Source organism: Lissotriton helveticus, chromosome 12 (assembly GCF_964261635.1).
Source record: "Lissotriton helveticus chromosome 12, aLisHel1.1, whole genome shotgun sequence".
In the NCBI taxonomy this organism is placed as follows: Eukaryota; Metazoa; Chordata; class Amphibia; order Caudata; family Salamandridae; genus Lissotriton; species Lissotriton helveticus.
In genome coordinates, this window is record NC_136073.1 from 136485584 (window position 1) to 136507202 (window position 21619).

At 45.6% G+C, this 21619-nt stretch overlaps 1 non-coding gene across 1 annotated transcript; it reads left to right on the plus strand.

The window, feature by feature from the left end:
* Nucleotides 1–152: 152 nt before the first annotated feature.
* Nucleotides 153–226, plus strand: TRNAT-AGU (transfer RNA threonine (anticodon AGU)). The gene has a single exon. It is a non-coding gene; the product is annotated as a tRNA-Thr (tRNA).
* Nucleotides 227–21619: the final 21393 nt, after the last annotated feature.

Sequence of the window (21619 nt, forward strand, 5' to 3'; positions counted from 1 at the left end):
ACCCCATGTGAATGTTTTCTATTCTTATTTCAGGTTTTGTTCTTCTTGTGGAAAAAAAAACAAGATTTTATACCAAGAAATGTGTACTGCGTACTAGTGACACCTGGACAGTTGGCACACAAAAGGCACAGTGCAGGGATGTACCGAAAGTCGGCGCTGTGGCTTAGTTGGTTAAAGCGCCTGTCTAGTAAACAGGAGATCCTGAGTTCGAATCTCAACAGTGCCTTGGTTTTTTAAACACATCCCAAACAGACTAAATAAGTAGTGCTCTCTGCAACTGCTGCTGCTGCTTTTATTATAAATATGCACAGATACAAGAGAATACAGTTTAGAGTCTAAACATTTTTTGATGGTTAAATGCCACAACTAACACTGTTACAGAACAGGCAGATGAGGATCAAGCTTCACTGTTTCAAGACCAGGCACAGCACAGGCAGCAGTGTATATATAGCTTTACAGTACAGATGGTTACAGCCCAGCTAGCAGCCTTGCAAGCTTCACTTACATGATAAAACAGGGAGGAGGCCAAAAGAAATGTTGGGGTGCAGATGGAGCGGTAATAAAACCAGGTGGAAGTGGAAGCACTTTTACAACCAGGCACTGTGCACAGAACAAGTAAAGCCTCATGCCCAGTTCTTTGTACATTTCCAAAGAGCTCCATTGGAGTAATGTGTCTAGACTGTGGTGTCTCGCCTGGACAATTTCTACTCACTTTCCAGACCAATTCACCCTATTGTCATCGACACCTGGTGCCCCTCCGAAGAGTTGTATCTAGTTCTGCAGAGACCACTCAGGGTATTGTGTCAAGTACACATTATTCCGTCAGGAGTTCTACAAAAATGTTTACAGGTCACCAGGAGGAAGGATGCTACTTTTAAGGACTAAATATAGCACACTGTTTTCAGATCTGGTGGCCGCCTACAGTGTATGGTTTCTGATTCTGGAGGGTTCATCTAGAGTGCTGTGCCTGTTATCACAGTCGCATCTCATATTTTGTATCAAGTTCTAGTGGCAATATCTGAAGTTTTGTTTCTCTTGTTTGGAGGTCATCACTGTCAGAATGTGTCCAGCGCTGAAGGTATCATCTTGTTACTAAAGCCGTGCTGGAAAATTGTATCTAGCTGTAGATGTCTCTCCTGGTACATTGAATTACTTTAGGAGGCCACATTTGCAGTGTTCTGTTTTATTCTGGTCAATGCATCTAGAGTGTTATTTTTTAGTTTTGTGCCCAAGCCTGGTGACTGTCCATATTTCTGGATGTTGCACATGGAGTGTGGTGTTCTGTTCTGAAGCCTTTATCTGCAGTATTGTGTCTAGATGTAGATGTCTCAGCTGGATCTTTTACTATTTTAGGAGGCCACATTTACAGTGTTGGGTTGAGTTCTAGCCTTTTCATTAGTATAGTTTTCCATTTTGGAGCAATCTTGGAGACTGTCCTCATTTCTGGATGTGGCATCTAGAGGCTTTCTCTGTAGTATTGTGTGTATGAGTGTGCATGAGTGTGAATGCATGTGGATAATGACATGGTGTGTTGTGCCCAGCTAAAAGCGTTCACCTGTAGCTCTGCATCAGGTTGTGAAGGCTGTGTATTTTATGCTTCTGTTCAGTTATGAAGGATTCACCTGAAGTTTTGTATCCAGCTCCAAAGCCCTTTTTTGAAATATTGTGTCAACCTTGGGAGCCTCAGCTGTAGAATTGTGCCAAGTGCCTCACACCCTGTCTGCGTTATGGTGTCCAGTTCTCGATGCCTGCCTTAGAGTTTTGATCCAACTCTGTGAGTGTTGGAATATCATATCTTGCATACTGTGCCACGTCTCTAGGCCTCACTAGGTCATTGTGTTCAATTATGGTGGCCACGTTTTGATGTGCGCATCTCTGGTGGCCCCTTCCTGGGGTCAGTGCCCAGTTTTTGAAGCCTCACCTATAATACAACAATGTCTGGAAGCCACATCTAAAGAGCTGAATACACTTCTTGAATTCCCATTTGGAATATTCTTGAATTTCCATCTGGAAAATAGCCCCTAGTTATAGAATCAAACTCCACCTTATTCAGTCATTTTCTGAAGGGCGTATTTGGAGCGCTGGCGAGAGCAGGTGATATGAAGTTCTTTTAGTATACATAGAACCCCCATTTAAAAAAACACAGGCTTGATGTGATACAGCCTATGAGAGCCAGGTCTCAGAGCCCAAGTAGATGGCCGTGATCGTATAGTGGTTAGTATTCTGCGTTGTGGCCGCAGCAACCCCGGTGTAAATTTGAGTCACAGCATTGCAGGTGGCAATGGCACGGCAGTTGGTTATGACATTTTTTGGTAAATATAGATTTTGAATATATAAAGTATTTTTTCAAATAGAGACCGTGCCACACTTCTACATTATCCAACTGATGAAACTGGCAGCTTTTATCAAGCAAAGTCATTTCATCCTATGACTTACAACGGCAGTGGGAATATTATTTTTTTGAATTTAATATCGTGCTTTTTAGGTCGAGCCTAGCGCAGCGCGCATCCGCTGCTCTATTAGAAGCTTCTTGTGAGCACTGCAAAACTTACCCAAAACTTCTCTGTGTGGTCTGACAACTCCCACACATTTCATTGGCCTTTGCGTGTGGCTTTGAATAATGAAAGCACGCAAATGGCCAAAGGTGGGCGCATGTCTCACCTCTTTGTTTACTGGTCACTCCCACGGTGTTTTGCTTTCGGGAGCAAGCAGCGGCGCGCAGGGTGTGAAGAACCGGGTCTTTTTCAGAACCGGCGGTGCCTGGGACACACCCGATGTTTTCGGATTCACCTATCTTGGCAAACAGAGACACGGAATACTTCTAGGTGGCGTCAGAGATCAAATTTATTAGCTGCAGCTAGTAACAGTGAACCAAGCAATACAACACGGTGTACAACTCAGGAACCTGCTCAATTTGTGTAGAGCAAGACATCTTCTTTTATGCACAGTTTCAACCCATTACGAATGCACACCCATTGCAGCAAATTCTGACCAATAGAAACACATTTCTATACATTATCACATTCCAAAAAGCTCACTTTACATTGCACCAACCCCACAGGTTAATTATTAGGACTGTCCCAAAATCGATTACCAAAAGCCGGACAAACCCATAATTGAAACCACTACCCATAAAATGAAAAGACATAAAGGAAAGAGCAATTCAGATGTAGAGTAGGATAAGATATGTGCAAGAAACTAAAGGCTAACGATATCCTGAACAATGATTGGATTTCCAGATTACTATCAGCTAATGAAACTAGTTTCGTAGAAGGGTCAATTTCAGGTGAAGGGGTCAGCATCTTGCAGTTCACTCGCAAGTCGAAAAGGTCCACGTTAAATTGTACATGAATAACGAGGCCCATGCAACTTCGTTCGTTCGTTTACTACTACGGCCTACGTGAGGGCAACACAAAATGGCGTCTCGAACAACGCAAAACAAAATGGAGTCCGGTCCCAAAAACCCACGGAACCTCAGACCCTCCTTTTGCCATTACGTAGGCAATGACCTAAACTCACGTCAATCTGAATCCAGGTCTATATCTATTCTCATCAGATCATCAAGGTGTTGCTGCAACATCATCTTATTGTCTTTCACTTCTCTCAAAACGGGTCTTCTCACGCAGATCGTAGCACAAAGGCCACAAATGGCGGGACCACACTGGATGCATACGCAACACGAGAAAAGGATTGCTAAAGCCATACCAAGAAACATCAGAATCTTCCATCCCCATTTGGACAGCAGTTCCCAAAACCATCCCATCAACGACCAGTTACCTTCGTCTATAGACTCAGCAAACTTATGCAACTTCTGGATGGCTTTGTACACCGTCGGGGCATTATCTGGTATGAAAACGCAGCAACTAGATCTGACCAATTTGCATACTCCACCTCTATCTGCCAGTATAATATCTAAGACAAAGCGGTTCTGTAATGTCATAAGGCGATCCGCTTGAAGCTCAGCTGCAATATTACTAAGGGCACCTACAGTCTCATTTATAGTGGCCTCAACCACTCTCGTAAGCTGACGAATATTCCTACTATTAGCCATAGAACTCCAAAAGGGCAGGAAACCCTTAAAGAAGTCTCCAACTTCTTGTGCGGTAGTATCTTCCACATCGATAATACCTCTACCAAATCTTGCCTTGTGGTAGTCGAAAGCAGCTGTATATGTAGGGGGAAGCAAAAACGCTACAACAAAGATGACCCTGGTGGGGTACAATCCAAATAGGAGGAGATCTTCGCTGTCTCTCTTTCTCCGTCAAGCTAACACTATATGTTGTCTTATTCCAACCAACATATGCTCGCACCTCATCTTTGGGTATAGCATTATACGCGTCGATATCTCTAATCATATCGACTATTCCCCGTACCAAAGCATTCTTACTCACATTATCCTTAACAGAACGCACTGGAGAGGCTTTATTCGCATAGATAAACATCGATTGGAGTGCCCAAACTGACCCATTAGGTGAAAAAGGCAAAACCAAATATGGCATTCCCTTATGTGTCGTATGTGGCATAAGACCACACACCCAACAATTCGTGGTATTCACAACTAGCTGATGCTGATGCAACAGCTGTATAAACGAATTGTTCACACATTCTGATCTACGTGTCTGTTCATGTTCAGGTAACGTATGAAAGTCATGTGGAGAAACAGTAGAAAAAGAAAGAACAGGTTGGGAGGTAGATGTAAGCGGCTGTTGTGTGGCATAGAAAATCAAACCCACACAAGCTAACGTAACATTCAAAAGCATTAGAAAACACATTATTAAAAAACATTTGCTACGAACCAATATACATATTCGGACTTTGGAATCCACTTTCCTAACACTCTGGTCAGACTCAGAAAACTCCATCCTCTAACGTGCTGCTCAAGGTCGTTACCTTCTTCACTTAAGTGTGCACCAAGATCGCACTAATGACCCTAGACCACAGACCTTGCGTCAATACGTGGCTCACCCCTTAAGAACTTCCTACCGTGACCCTGCAGCAGAGTCCGGATGGTGACTCGAAAAAGGAAAAAGAAAAAAAAGTTTCCTGATCCGACAAGGTGTAAATTCACTATCTAAAAAAATTCCAGTTTCACGTTTTATTTGTCCATATGTACAAACTTTCTTGGTCTGAAATTGTAGCGTTCTTTATCAGGCACAGTAGGATCTTGAAACAAAAGTTCCGGATTGGTGGTATCAATCTTCAGATGTGGAGGCACAGCAGCTTGCAGAACATCATCATCCTCGCGTTCTGACCGAGTCCATGTCAAATGAGCATCACTAAAAGGAATGAATCTAGGGACTCGCTCACATTCCGAATCAGCTACACCATCCCTCACCCACTGATCATATGGTAAGGGCAAAGGAACTTTTTTACAGTGGGTGGCATGCACCCAGTTCTTTTTGCCAGCTATTCTAACAGCGGTTCTAGTAACTAAAAGCACTAAATAAGGACCAATCGTTCTCGGTTCCAAGTTCTTGGTGCGCTGGAAATTCTTGACGAGAACATAATGTCCAGGTTCGATGGAGTGTCCTGGATCTGTAGTAGCTGTCGGCAAACTGTCATAGACCTGTTGGTGGAGAACACGTAATTTAGCAGTCAAGTCATGTAACTAATCCACCAACATATGGTACTCAATGCTGCTGTATTCTTTCGGACGAGGCACACCCCAAACATTCGCTGGACGACCAAACACAATTTCATACAGACTAAGTCCCACTCGAGAATGCACAGTCGTCCTTGTTGACAAAAGAGCCAACAGCAAAGCATCCGGCCATGTGAGACCAGTGCTCGCTTGTACCTTAGCTAATTTCAGCTTAAAGGTACCATTGTAGCATTCAACAAGTCCAGCAGACTGGGGGTGATTCGCTGCATGGAACTTCTGCCTTATCCCTCTTCCAGCACACACCTTCTTCATAATTTGACCCACAAATTCACTCCCGTTGTCCGACCATACAATTCTCGGTGAACCATACCTAGGGAAATACTCTCTCAGCAAACCTTAGCTGTAGACAAGGCAGTATTATCCTTCAAGGGGTAGGCCTCTATCCATCTGGAAAAGGCCCAAACAACCACAAGAACATACTTCAGATTGTTGCATCTTTCCATGTGAATGTAATCTAGCTGTATCACCTCAAACGGATACGTCAGAGGAGCAAAATGACCAGCTGGAGTTGGAGTTCCCTTACCAGGATTATACTTCAGACAAATCATACAATGTTTCACCACGTTCTCAGCACATTTTGGAATTCCAGCATTCTGCTAAACCATAGCCAACAACTTGCATATCCCTTTTACACTGATGTGAGCCATTCCATGAGCCATCGTAACCACTGGGAGCACATACGCATCTGGTAACAACCATCGCTGGTGTTTTGACAACTCAATCCAACAACCTGTAGAATCCAACATACCCATACTTTCTCTCCCCGTACTCACTTCCTTCTCTGTAGCTTCAGCCTGAATCATCTTCACACTTTCTATTGTGTCTTCACACATTCCACCAGCCATTACCCATCTTGCAGGGCCTGCAACATACATACGGCTCATCATGTCTTTCGCAGTTTCCTTCGCAACTTCATCCGCAAACGCATTCCCTCGACCAACATCGTCCACAACTTTCTTATGCGCACTACACTTCACAATTGCAATCTGCTCTGGGAGAGTGAGAGATTCCAAGAGTTCATTCACTAACTGCCCATGTCGAATTCTCGTGCCATGGGAAGTAAGGAATCCTCGTTCTCTCCACAAACGCCCAAAACTGTGAGCAACACCAAACGCATACTGGCTATCGGTATAAACATTCACTCGCTTTCCTTCCGACAACACACACGCTCGTGTCAATGCAATTAGCTCTGCTGCTTGAGCTGAATTCTGTGGTATGCGTGCTGTCTCAACAACTGTAAGTAAAGTTGTGATAGCATACGCTGCAGTCGTTTCACCATTCGGAAGCTTAAAGCACGAACCATCAACCCACAGAGTACCATCAACATTCTCAAGAGGCGTATCTTTCAGATCGATCCTAGCCTTTGTTTCTTCCTCTGTCCGAATAAAACAATCATGCTGTTCTTGAGCATCCGACTCTGTAGAGATCGGCAACAACGTAGCTGGATTCAACACATTACATCTCTTAATATGAACATGGCTAGCCAACAGTGTCAACTCGTAACTTGAAAGACGTGCACTAGTAAGGTGCTGTGTCTTGGTCCTGTTTAATAAGGTATCCACTGCATGCGGAACCATCACAATCAACGTGTTATCCAGTACCAAACCAGCAGACTGTCGGATAGAAACAGCAGCTGCCGCTATAGCTCTCAGACAACTCGGCAACGCTTTAGCTACCGGATCTAACGTCACTGAAAAATACGCACATGGACGCTGCTTGTCCCCAAAAGGTTGTGTCAACACTGACAACGCACAACCTTCTCTCTCGTGTACATACAACGTGAAAGGCTTGCTATAGTCTGGAGTACCCAACACAGGAGCCGAACACAATGCATCACGTAATTCAGAAAAACTTTTCTGACATTCGTCAGACCAAGGAAGAGGATACGGAGTATCTTTCGTAGTCAATGCAAACAGAGGTTTCGCAAGAAGAGAAAAATTTGGGATCCATTGTCTACAATATGAAGTAATACCCAAAAAAGCACGAACTTCTCTCTGTGTAGCTGGCACACTCATTTGCGCAATCGCTTGAATTTGTTCTGGGGTTAATCGCCTTCCCTCCTTCGACAAGAGATGACCTAAGTAGGTTACTTCTTGGCGACAATATTGCAACTTCGAAGGTGACACTTTATTATGAAGGTCAGACAAATACCGCAACAACGAAAGAGTAGCCTCTTTACAAATCTTTTCGTCATCAGCAGAATCAACAAATCATCAACGTACTGAATAAGAGTAGCACCAACAGGTAACACAAAACCATCAAGCTGAGTTTTCAATGCCTGACTATAGATTGAGGGATTTTCACAATAACCTTGGGGAGCTCTCTTAAACCGGAAGCTTTGTCCTCCTAAAGAGAAGCCGAAAATATCACTACACTCCTCAGCAATCGGAACGCTAAAGAAAGCATTCTTTAGATCGATCACAGAAAACCAAGCTGCCGAAGCAGGGATCAGAGTCAACAAAGCAGTGATATCAGGGACCACAGGAAACTGTAGCACCACAATCTTGTTTACCTCTAGAAGATCGATCACAAACCTATACACAGGTGGCTTAGAAGCATCAGTATGCTTAAGAACAGGCAAAACAGGACTGTTACACACATTTCCTCTCGTTTCTTCAACTACACCCTTCTCAACCAGATCATAGACAATCGCCAAAAGAGCTCTCTCGCCATCGCTCGATATTTTATACTGTGGAATACGAGGTAGCTTAGCATTCGATTTGAGCGTAACAATATACTGTGGAATCTGCAAAAGGCCTACATCATTTGGACCCGTAGCCCAAAGCTTATCAGGAAGCGAACGCAATTCCAGTGGCAAACAATCTTTAGACAAATACATTGGAGAAATAACTTTCTTACCAAGAGTAAGATGTACTCCTGAAGGAGAACAATGCAATGTCGCATACAATCTTTTCAGCAAGTCCAAACCCAACAGATTCTCATTACAACCAGTCGTTAGAATAAGTGGAGCTTCCAATTCACAAGGGCCAATGGAAAGGGACAAAGGACTAGAAACCGGATTACGAACTGGGGTGCCTGAAAATCCTACTGAAACATTGGTCAAGCCAGACAAAGGTGCGCCTGGGAGTTTAGAATGCATAATAGAATTTTTTGTCGCACCAGTATCCAAAAGAAAAGGTTCTACCACACCTGATGTAATCACTTCAACAGAAGGTCCACTCTGATCTACTGGAACTGACACTACTCCCTCTCTTTGCCCATGGCTGTCCTAGCTATCATTATAACCAGAACTCTCACCTTCGACATAGTAATCCTCAACATAATACTGAGCAGACTGACCACTCGGAACATTCTGTCTGTCAAAATAATTTACAGAATTCTGAAGGGAAGGAGAACGCTCATTCGGGGGAATCACACCACGTCCCCTACCCCTAGGGGTTTGCTGAAAACCACCACGACCTCTCTGACCAGGTGCACCATTCGCACGTGGCAACAAAGCCGGGCAACTATTCTTGAAATGACTTTCCTCTCTACAATAAGCACACTGATTAGGGCCAGGAAAGAATCGCTGAACATAAGGCTCAGGCTTCTGTAACAATCTCTGAAATTGTGGAGGTTGCTGAAACTGAGGCTGATTCTGATGAGGCAGATAAGCTTGCTGCAAAAGAACTTTTGTCTTTAAATCTTTCGTTTTCTTCTCCGCTTTATCCTTCTCATCTTTATCCCTATTCTCATAGTATTGGGCAGTAGCCAATATCTGGGCCGACGAAGAAACAGCCCATGAACTCTCAGAGTCCTTCAGCTTATTAGAAAGTTCGGGAAGCAAATTAAAGACAAATTTATCCACGAACAACCTTTGACCACCTTCCGTACTCATGTCCTGACCACTATGATCGATAAACGTTTCTTCAAACCTAGTGAAGAAATCAGATACACTCTTGTCTTTCTTCTGCTTGCATGCTGCTAACTTATCCCAATTCACTCGTAATGCAGGCATCATCGTTTTCATCAAATTAATAATTCTACCTGGCAATTCTGAAACTAAAGGTTCAGGTTTAGCACCTCCCTCTTGTCTAGCATCTGCAGCAACAATATTCGCCCACGTATCTCCTGTTGGACCCGACCTCGTGGCGTGGTCCTACCCCTCCCGCATGGCGGGCCCCGGACGACATCGGCCCTCCATCCAGCCCGGGTCGGCCTCGGGCACACCTCTGCATGACCTACAAACCACCAGATCCACCACCCGGCGGCCCACAACCACTGACACGGCACACTCGGGCCGCCCCAGCCTTACCGGTCCGGTGCCCACCCCGGACCCTCATTCCAGGCCGACGCCATCTTGGGCCCATCACGTCACAGACACGTGGTCCCGGCCCAGCCGCGGCCACGGCCCCAGCGAGCCCGCGTCGAGGCACCAAGAGCCCTCCGGGTGGTAGAGTGGCCACCCAACCAGAGACAAGGGGAGGGGAGTTTCGATGGCTCTCCAACCGTCCCCGGATGCCTGGTTTCGATCGGCCTCCGGCCTCCCTGAGCGCTGGCTCCACCCCCTGCTGGGTGTCTGGACACCATCATCCCGGCCCCTCTGACCCCCAGGCGAGAGGGTCCGGACATCAAAGGACTCCAGACCTATATCTGGGCCAGCCCCGGAGTAGGACGGGAGTTGTATCCCGGAGTCGAGAAGCCCTGCTGACGCTGTCGCGGCTGACCCTGAGACGAACTCACCTTGCTGTTCTACCTGGAACCTGCTGGCGCTGCCGCGGTCCATCTTTGCTGTAACCATCTTGGAGCCTGCTGGCGCTGCCGCGGTCCACACTCGCTGAACCATCTTGGAACCTGCTGGCGCTGCCGCGGTCCACACTCGCTGAACCATCTTGGAACCTGCTGGCGCTGCCGCGGTCCACACTCGCTGAACCATCTTGGAAACTGCTGGCGCTGCCGCGGTCCACACTCGCTGAACCATCTTGGAGCCTGCTGGCGCTGCCGCGGCCCAACCTTCCGGAACCCCTCAGCTCGAGGATTGAGAGCTGTGCGTAGAGTCTCCTTGCCACCGACCATCTATAAGACTGTCCTGCTACCTTGCCCCTTGTCACGAGACTTTCCAGATCTCGGGATCTGCTGTATATATTGAAATGATACTTATTGCCAGATAAAGATTGAAAACTCTATCTACGTGTGGTGTACATTTGTAGTGGTGTGGTTACTCTGCTGTAAGATTCTACGAGAGGGCCCTCACGTCGGAGGCCTCTCGACATCGCTCGGTCCCTTCTCTGAAGGAGTGGTAGACCTAGGGGTGGTCAGTCAGACACCTTCTGCCTCCCCCGGGTTCGCCTTTCTAACATCTCCCAACTCTTACACATGATTCTCGTGACGAATCTTAGCCCACAAAGGTTGCGGAACTACATTACCCATCAACATATCTATGTCAGCTAAATTCATAATACACGCTTCCACTGTCTGGGACAATTCTTTATAATAACCAGCAGGATTCTTACGAGGGTCAAGTAAGGTCTGCTTAAGAGCCAAGACCTCTGCTCTCTTCCAAGGGACATGTACCCATACTCGCTGAAAATGTGCCGGAGCGGCAACAATATTACGATTCGCATCAGCCTGAACTGCTTCCTTCCATACAGGAGGAACTTCTCTCATGGGATACTGTCTCGCTTTTCTTCTAACAGAGGAATCGGGTTCGTACAATGTCTGAGGCGGAAGTCTAGACCTAAAAGCCAGTATCGTCTCTACGGCATCTGTAACATCAGATTCCACTATCATCCCTTTAGCAAAATCTGACTGAACATCGAGCACATCCTGCTAAATCGGACCCAACTCATTATCTTCCCATTCCTGACGCAAAAAAGTACACATCACATCGAAAACATACCTTTGCTTAGGCGGTTCCCACTGAAAGAAAACATCCATAACCGCTGGCAAATTATACCTTGAAGTATTTATAATCCATCTACGAGCCAACAAATCCAACACAGCCCGTTCCTCGGAACTGGGAAGCTGACTACGACTCTGCTTACGTTCCGAAACAGGGGTCATATTCAGTGACCCAAACAATGGAGACAACAGATTAGAAACAGTCTCTGTCATTCGTTTTCGAACAGAAGGAGAAGAAGCAGACATAAGAACAGGAGAATAAGTATTTTGAGGCAAAGAAGGTGTAGGAATAAGAACAGTAGGAGTCTCAGATGCAGAAGTAGAAGGCAAAGGTGTCTGAGGCAAAGCTGGTAGCAAAGCTGGCGACCCTAGAGCGGGTTGCGCAGGAGGAGGTAAAACCATCTGTGGAGTACCATGTGGCTGAACAACAGCAGGAGGTTGAACAACAAAGGGTGGAACAACCGGGGGTAATAGAGGTGCAGTAGCACCCTGCACATAAGGAGGTGGCAATCTCAGTAAGTTAGAGATCAAAGGATCTTTTTCAAGATCTTCAATCGCTTTTGGAGGAGGAGACGGCAAGGCCGGATAATATTTATCTATGGCCATACAACGCTACCTATCTAGAACTTCACTCGCTCGCTCCTCTCCATCATTCCTATACTGCCTAGCAGCTTGTAGTACTGACATATTCTTATCTTTCCTATCTCTCTTAGCTTGTTTAATTTCTTTCTGTTTGGTTTCCTTTCGCCAAAGGCGGAAAGAGTCAAACATTGCCGGCCGGGCTTTCTTCTTAAATAACGCAACTTCCAGATTATCTAAAATATTTAATTTGAAACTACCATGTTGGGGCCATCGTAAGATACCATCTTTTCTAGTATAGCGGACCCATACTTCATTATAAGTAATAGGACCCACTCCGTGTTTTGAATAGAGCTCATAAGTCGGAGTTCCAACCGGAGGTATCGGACACGAATCCTCTAGTCGGGAATCCTTGTTGCAACCACAACTAAACCATTTTCTAAGTTTGCTAAGACCAGGCATCTTATAGCTCACTAATCTAGCTTCCAACTTCAAGGGGTTATCGACTATCGATACTCTCGCAAATATACGAGCCCCTCGGCTTCGATTGCTGCAGTGACCGAATCAACCCAAAACCAAGAACCAAACAAAGATCGTGAGAGCGACCCACTTATACTTAACCAAAATATCTGTCACGCCACCAGAAGACCGTCTATCGTCTCGCTCTACAAAGGATCTATCGAGGGTCCAAGACAGGGCGACAGTCAGGGCAGCAGTCCTTCGTAGCCGTCGGAAAGCGGGAAGCCTCGCAGAAAACACCTTCGGTCCATGTCGACATGCAGGGGTCGATGAAGTGGCGGCCTTCCTCCAGAATTTCCTCACGTGGCTCCTCACGATCCTCGGACTTGGACCGGTACCGCTGAAGTCGCTCCACGTTGGGCGCCAACTGAAGAACCGGGTCTTTTTCAGAACCGGCGGTGCCAGGGACACACCCGATGTCTTTGGATTCACCTGTCTTGGCAACTATCGTGCTTTTTAGGTCGAGCCTAGCGCAGCGCGCATCCGCTGCTCTATTAGAAGCTTCTTGTGAGCACTGCAAAACTTACCCAAAACTTCTCCGTGTAGTCTGACAACTCCCACACATTTCATTGGCCTTTGCGTGTGGCTTTGAATAATGAAAGCACGCAAATGGCCAAAGGTGGGCGCATGTCTCACCTCTTTGTTTACTGGTCACTCCCACGGTGTTTGGCTTTCGGGAGCAAGCAGCGGCGCGCAGGGTGTGAAGAACCGGGTCTTTTTCAGAACCGGCGGTGCCAGGGACACACCCGATGTTTTCGGATTCACCTATCTTGGCAAACAGAGACACGGAATACTTCTAGGTGGCGTCAGAGATCAAATTTATTAGCTGCAGCTAGTAACAGTGAACCAAGCAATACAACACGGTGTACAACTCAGGAACCTGCTCAATTTGTGTAGAGCAAGACATCTTCTTTTATGCACAGTTTCAACCCATTACGAATGCACACCCATTGCGGCAAATTCTGAAAATAGAAACACATTTCTATACATTATCACATTCCAAAAAGCTCACTTTACATTGTACCAACCCCACAAGTTAATTATTAGGACTGTCCCAAAATCGATTACCAAAAGCCGGACAAACCCATAATTGAAACCACTACCCATGTAATGAAAAGACATAAAGGTAAGAGCAATTCAGAGGTAGAGTAGTATAAGATATGTGCAAGAAACTAAAGGCTAACGATATCCTGAACAGTGATTGGATTTCCAGATTACTATCAGCTAACAAAACTAGTTTCGTAGAAGGGTCAATTTCAGGTGAAGGGGTCAGCATCTTGCAGTTCACTCGCAAGTCGAAAAGGCCCACGTTAAATTGTACATGAACAACGAGGCCCATGCAACTTCGTTCGTTCGTTTACTACCACGGCCTACGTGAGGGCAACACAAAATGGCGTCTCGAACATCGCAAAACAAAATGGAGTCCGGTCCCAAAAACCCAAGGAACCTCAGGTGGTATCTGCATTTCTTCCTGGTCGTGGATCATGTTACTAATTAAACACAGCGCAGTTGCTTTCGCTTTCACAGCCGTGCTTGTTATCCTTCAATTTCTCTTTTACTTTCCTCGACTGATATCCGTTTTAATGCTCGCCCCATTTTTTCTTCCACACTTGTCTGTGGTTCTTCCTCATGTTCACTCCATCATTTCTTTCTCGCACCCTTTAATTTGTCGCGCTATCTCCCATTTGTTTATTTGACGTTATTACATTACCCGATCACTATCCACTTGTCTGTGTTTCTTCCTCATGTTCAATCCTTCATTTCTTTCTCGCACCCTTTAATTTGTCACGCTATCTCCCATTGGTTTATTTGGTGTTATTCTATTACCCGATCACTATCAGCCATCCCGTATACGTTTTTGTATTCGTTGTCACCCTGAAGTTTCTTTTTCAACGCCTCTGGTCCATCTTATGAAGCACAGAAACTACTTGGGCTGTAGTGACGATACCAACCAGCACAACAGGTGTGCCCAACAGAGAACGACTGAACCGCGGCCTCGTACTAACATACACACAAACTGTCAGAACAGCACATTCCAGATTCATGACTACATGATGATGAGAACTGGTTGGGACAGCTTGAGCGTCAAAACTAGTTAAAAAAGGTGCACTCTGCAAGCTGCCAGCTCTTATTTGCACTTAGTGTGCCAGCAGATAGAGAGCGCCGGGTTTGTGGTATGCTTTTCAACCAGTTTGTTTATGCTGTGACCTAAAGTGTTACCTTCCATACCTAAGGGCTGCTCTTTAGAGATAAACAGGAGACTCTGTCCAGACCTCAGATTTCCATCGTGCCACCGACCCTTGCACCGTTACAACCTTCATAAAGTTTTTTACACTCCACTGGCCCTTGCACCGCTACAACCTTCATTTCGTCTTTAACGTGACACAGGCCCTTCCACCCTACAAGCTGCACACAGTCTCTAACGTGCCACAAGCCCTTGCACCGTCACACTCTTCACGCAGATGGCCCTTGCACCATCACAGCCTGCACGCGGTCTTTAATGCGCCACCAGCCCTTAAACTGTTGCAATATTTAAGCAGAGGGCATTTCCACCATCACAACCTGCACGCAGTCTTGCACGTTCACAACCATAACAGTCTCTAACGCGCTACGGCCATTCCACTGTTACAATCTCTACAGACGGCCCATCCACCATCACAACCTGCACGCACAACCTTCATGCAGTCTTTAACTTTAATGCCAGCATTGGATGTGTTAATTCTGTTTTTTATTAGGTTAGTTCAGTTGTATATAATATTTTCTATGTTACATATGGGGCAAAGTTCTTCAGAATATGGGGTGTGTGCCCCGGGGGTGTGTGACACCATCTCAGGGGTGGGGGCACGCACTCCACCCTGATATGATATGATATGATATGATATGATAAATGGGACTTGTAGAGCGCACGTTCACCTACGGTTTCTTGGCGCTGGAGTGGAAGGGCTGTGCGGCACATCGTGGGGCGGAGTAGTTGTGAGCTAACGAGAAAAGCCAGGTTTTTAGTGATTTTCTGAAGTGAGCGTAGGAAGGGATAAAGCGGAGAGCATTGGGGAGGGAGTTCCAGAGGTGAGGAGCCTGGGTGGAGAATCTAAGGCCTCCATGTTTCTTACGCCTGAAAGAGCAGGGGGTAAGAAGATTGGAGTGTGAGGAGCGAAGAGAACGTTGGGGAGTATATCGGTGTAAGAGGGAAGAAATGAAAGAAGGCCCCTGAGAGGAGAGGGCTTTGTGAATCAGGCAGCCAAGTTTGAAGAGGCCGCAATGGGCAACAGGGAGCCAATGAAGGCTCTTAAGGAGAGGATTAGTGTGGCTGGATCTTCGCTGGCCATAGATCAACCTGGCTGCCTGATTCTGGATGAGTTGGAGGCGTTGTGATTGATATGCTGGTATGCCCACATATAAGGAGTTCGCATAGTCGATGCGAGACATGACTAGTTCCAAGGTGACCTACACCAGAGCTTCTCGGGAGAGAAGTCTGCTGATTTTACGGATGCGGCGCAGATGGTAAGAGCAGACGGAAACAACTGAGTCGATTTGCGCCTTCATGGAGAGGTCCTTGCAGATGGTGATGCCTAGGCTCTTGACCCTAAGGTCTTACCTTTGCTCGTCTCACTGTCACGCCTTGCAAGTCTTCAACTATTTCAAATGGGGTTTCTTTTTCTTGTAGAATTCTGGTAACAGAGGGTTGGAGGGGGAGGGAGGGTAAATTGATGAGGCACTGCATGCCCATGCTTTTGTCATGTTAAGAGCAGATACATTAACTGTCCCGGGAGGGGGTTAATTCATAGAGATGAAATGCTTCAGCTGCAGTGGGAGGCAGGCAGTCTCTCTCCTCTGATAAAACCGAAAGAAAAGAAACAGACAGTCTTGTTCCTTTGTGTTCGATTTGATAGCAGAGGAGATTCCTTGCCTCCCACTGCAGCTGAAGCATTTCAGCTCTACGAATCAATGAATGGTGTACAGTATAACCATTGAGAAGTTGAAACAAGTAAAATATGCACAAAGAAACACTCAAAACAATATAATAAACATGAATATGTACTTATTGTCTGTGTGACTAAAAAAGACGGATTCTTGAACTATTAATAGGTGCCTATAGTCAGTGCAGCTAAAAAGGAAGGATCATCTGTGGCATTAATTCGAGCATGCGTATGGGAGAAAAGGAAGTAGTCATTGAGTTAAGAATGTTAATAAAGTTCCACAATACAGAGCACATGGGAAGCTAAATCCTGTACGGATGTATTCTAGAAAAACATTATGGGTTTTATATACTCAGGGTGGGCTCAACTTGAGCTATACAGATAAACCAAAATCATGAGTTGCTTGCAAGTTTGGGGGTTTTACGTCTTCAGAAAACTAAATGGGTGTTTCAAGTCCTGTCTGTAAAAGGGGACCAACATTTTAAAGCAGGAGTTTCAAAGTTGATGCTGACCTTTCCAGACTTTAACTTCTCTGTAGGAATGTTAGACTGCAACTGAAAGGAGTCAGTATCTTGTTTTCAGTTTTAGCAGACGAGACATCCTGCCTCCAGGGTTGGATTGGGATTTAAAATCGGCCCAGGCATGCTACAAAACAGTGGCCCACATTTGCATATTGCCTTCCACAAAATACTGCTTCGGCGATATTTTATTTAAAAAAAAGGGGGGGGGGTTTAAAAGAAATGCATGGATTAGTTTACACTGGTGAAACACCTGAAAACAAGTGAGGCCACTTTTGCTCAGGCCCCCTGTCCCGGTCAATATGCATATATTAAAGGGACGTCCCAGAGAGAGAAAGGGAGTGACACCTCTGCCGTTGATAAAAGGGAAGTAACGGACACCCATCTAACTCCCAAAATGCCACTCAGACACCCACTGGGCCACTGGCGGCATCTAACAATGAAAAAACCACCCAAATCGGCCCCCCAGGATGCTTAAATAAAGCAGCCCACTGCTGGGATTAGGATACCGTCCCCTCGGGAATTGCCAGAGTGCTCATTTATTTTATTTATTATTTTATTTTAAAGTTTTATAGAGCGCGAACTTGACCCGTGAGGGTATCAGAGCGCTTTACAGGTTCAAGAGTAATACAGAAAGAACGGTTGACAAAATGATAGCAATAAATCGGGGGGGTATACAGAACCAGGGGTCATATGGTAGGCAGGGAGTCAAAGGGGTATGTGCAAGGAGGGAGGGGGTGAAAATGTATATAGGAACATTTTCCAGAATAAATGGTCATACATTGACACAGTGATCTTTACAGAGTCAAGGATCACACAATAGCACAGGGTATCATACAATAGAACAGGGTATCACAAAGATAATAAGTCTCTCGGTGCTTGTGGAGCAGGTTAGCCAAGGAATTTGGCCATGAGGAAGGATTTGGCCTCTTTTTTAAAGCGTGCCAAGGAGTGGATACTTCTAATGTCAGGCGGGAAGGCGTTCTATATTCTTGGAGCAGACCCGGTGAAAGAGCGATGTTACCAATCTGATGCTGCTACCTCCCAGTGTAGCTGAAGCATTTCAGCTTTATGAATTTAACCCCATCCTGGGAGGGTTAGGTCTTCCCAGAAAGGAGACAACGTTTTTTTTAAACTACACAAGCAGACGGGCAACGCCTTCCGGGCTAAAAGAAGAATGCCAGCCATGTTTTTAAACAGCCTGCAAATTGCTTGTCTTGACACTAGATCACAATGCACTCACACTGATCACCATGCACTCACACTGATCACCCGCTCACCCTGCACTCACAGTGATTACTTTGCACACACAATGCACTTGCGTTGTTCACCCTTTACCTTACCCTGCTGTCACACATGCACACTGCTCCACCTGCACTCAAGGGACACTTCACTCACCTGTCCCCCTCACTGCTCCTTCTGCAATGTCACACACACAAGTCCATCACTACCAACAATTAATTTGTCCCACTCTGCACTTACATCCGCACCCAAATTCACATGCACACCTCACTGACCCTGCAGTCACTCCTCTTACCCTACTCTCAAGCTGTTGCATGGCTCACAGTGCACTCACATGGGCACTTCTGCCACTCACACAGCGCAGAAGGTTAATGTACCTGCTACAGAGAACATGTACCATGCAGGTCAAAGAACTGAGTGTGAGTAAACAATGAGTAGAGCTATAAAAAAATTAAATATTTGCCAGATAGGTGCTATAGAGAGATGAGGTGTATTTGTTAGGAGGAGGAGCCAGCTCCATCACAGCCGCTCGGAGCTGTTGCTCTGTGGCTAACCCTCTTTCTATCCTCCTGAGCGGCGTTCCGCCGCACTGTTTTCCCACCTAGGGCAGCGATTCCGCCACTGGAGTGAGGGTGGATCACCTGGAGTTGGATTTCGCCCTGCTCCGATTGAGCATCGTGGAGATCTCAGAGGTGACGTCACCGGCTGTTGTGATACTGGGATGGCACCCAGGGAGCTGTCAGAATGTTCCCGGTGCCGAAGGAGGTGCACCGCGATGCCGCCGAACCTCGCTCTATTCTGCAGACAGGAGTGGCTGCTGTGAGCTGCGGTCTGATCCTGACACCTTGGACAGCCGATTGGGACGAAATCAGACATCGGTCTGTGGAAAACTCCAGCTCGAGATGACGGGACCCAAGAGCAACAGAGTTTCCTCAAGATGGTGCTGCGGACTCGCAAGGTTGCCGGGTGAGAGCTGAAATCTGCTGCATGCCTCCAGTGTCACCCACATGGAAACCAAGGTGACTGGAGGCAGACTGTCCTTTCAGCAGGATCGGTGGTGAGCTGAGAGAGTGACTATTGGCAATGCCACAGGTGACCCTCGGGAGCCGCATGGGTGGCAAGGTGTGTTCCGGAGGTACTTCATGACATTCTGTGGGAGCCTGGAGATGGTGAGTGAAGGGGCAGCCAGGATTACTCTCAATACCCGTTGGAAGCCAGGGAAGCGGAGAGAATCTTTAAATATGGCGCCCAACCTTGAGAGCAACTTTTGGACTCGGACCATTTAGCACCCCGCCATTTGAGGACCATCTCCTAAAGACACTCTTGCCCTATCCGCCATCTTAGCGACCTTGGTCCGTACCTCCCGTCCCGCCGGTCTCTAGCTGGGCGACCTTTCGATCGTCTATCTTCTCCTCAGATCTACTCCTCATTTGTGAATATTGCTGATGGCCCTAAGCCCATCACTCATCACCCCCTCCCTCTACCCTCCCTCACTCTCTTTCTATCTCCCCTATTCTTTTCCTCTCTCCCCTGTATTTCTCTCCCCTTGCCTACTTTTCCCTAAGCCTGAGCCATGCATCTGTAACTCATAAATATATATATGTAAATATGTAAGATACAATTGTCCAAGTCTAATCAGTGTTAAAATTTAATCCTGCGTGAATTTACTATTTGTATATATAAAACTCTAATCACTAGTATATGTAGTAGACCTTTGTACTTACTACCATTCCTATTTGATTTTGAGTTTTTCCGTTTGTATCTCTCCCTTGAGTGACTTTACAACTTGTACATTTGCAATGTTCTTCTGTTTGTATCTTTTCCTTGAATGACTTTAAAATGTGTACATTTGAAATGTTTTCTGTTTGTATCTCTTATATAACTCATGCAATCCAAAGTCCTTATGTAATGCAGCTGGTTCTTTTGTACAGCGCTCTGACACCTTCGGGTAATGTTCGCGCTATAAAAAATCACATTAAATAAATAAATAAATATATAAATAAATAAATAAATAAATTGTTGGTGAGTGGCAGTGAGGAAATTCATGGAGAAGGAGGAAATAAGGGAGTGGGTACCAAAAAAGACTTGCACTGTGTGCGACCAGTGCTAGGACCAGCCCTGGCTGGGAGTGTTAGCCCCCACTTGAAGTTCGGGTCTAGTTGCGCCCCTGTACACAAGTTGGGGCATGTCCTGCCCCATCAAGGTTTTTGTCCTAAATTACAACGTACACATTTACATACTCTGCAATTCAGCCTTTTAGGGGGCCCCTTGATAGAGACAGCTCTGTTTTTTGGCCTGAGGGCTAGAATTATTCCTAAACAGATTCTTGTAAATAGCGTTTTGTTTAATTTCTTTTTTATGTGAATAATGTGAGAGAGTCTTTTACTATTTGCATAGAATTGTGTTTGTTTCATGCAACAACCATGAAAAAGTTTATTTTAGATCAAAACGGGTCCTCACATATGAGAAATTGGAGGATATCACAGATATTATTCGCTGTAAAATTAGTGGGCTGCTGCTTTGTTACAACAGTGAAAACACACATCACTATGTATGAATATTATATGTAAACACTTTTAGAATGTCGACCATTGTGCCTGTGCACCGTTAGTAGCCTGGCTAAAGAGGGTATGGCAGAGCTGAAAGTGAATAATTTAAACTCAAAGCTGTTCTGAACAGGGGCCCCCCAAATAGATCTGGCCCAGGTCACCCAAAATCCTTAATATGTCCCTGCCACCACAAAGGCTGTCAGACAACATTGTTCTGAAGTAAAATAGGCAACAACATTAATTTAATATTAGTTCTATTTTTTTTAAACATAAGCAAGACGTGTACTAAATTGCCACTGCTTCAGGCAAGCACCTTATCGTAACTCTAAGGTATTCTTAATTAGGTGTTCTTTCAGCACCCTCTCTGTGAATTTCACCTTTGTCTTCGGATCCATAACTCGTTGGTGGGCAATTATCTGATTATAATGCTGCCTAAAATGTTTGTTAATGATTTCTATTGAAGAATTGTTTCTCATGTACAAGCTCTGAGCTAGGGAGTGCTTGAAAAATCTGATAGCACTGTCTCCCTTTCAGTTACTGTTTTGGCTGAAAATGTCTGCAGCATATTCAGCTTTGAGAGAAACTCTGATCAAAACTCTCCTGCCATTCAGCTCATCCTATTTATGTGAGATTGGGTTATCAGCACTTGTGGTATTAAAGACTAAGTACCGTTCAAGACTGGATGTGGAGCACAACCTAAGCATGGCAGTAGCAACAATCCATCCACAGATTGACTGTCTCTGTGGCACAAAACAGGCACACCCGTCACATTTATGTTGCTGGTGTTACTAT